The following is a 478-nucleotide window of genomic DNA, read 5'->3' as shown; positions in this document are numbered from 1 at the left end:
TTACCTCACAGATCTAGAGGCCAGAAGTCCAAAATCAAGGTGTCAGCAAAGCCACGCTCTGATGACTCTAGGCAAGACCCTTCCTTGCCTCTTTGAGCTTCTGGTGTTTGCTGGCCATCCTCGGCATTCCTTGGCTGGTAGACACATCCTTTTAGTCACATGGCATTGTCCCTTGTGTCTTCACATATTCGTCCCTCCGTGTATGTCTGTCTCTGTGTCCAAATTTCACTTTGCTATAGGGACTCCAGTCATCCAGGACTAGGGCCTGACCTAATAACCTCATCTGAATTTGATTACCTCTGTAAAGACCCTATTCTCAAATACAGTCAAATTCTGGGATCCTGGGGGTTAAGGCTTCAACATATCATTCTTTTTTTAAAAAATATTTTATTTATTTATTTGACAGAGAGAGCAAGAGTGCACAAGCAGGGGGAGCGGCAGAGGGAGAGGGAGAAGCAGGCTCCCCGCTGAGCAGGGA

The sequence above is a fragment of the Lutra lutra genome, chromosome 12 (assembly GCF_902655055.1).
Source record: "Lutra lutra chromosome 12, mLutLut1.2, whole genome shotgun sequence".
NCBI classification, from domain to species: domain Eukaryota; kingdom Metazoa; phylum Chordata; class Mammalia; order Carnivora; family Mustelidae; genus Lutra; species Lutra lutra.
The sequence above is the reverse complement of the archived record's forward strand: the minus strand, read 5'-3'. Positions refer to the sequence as shown.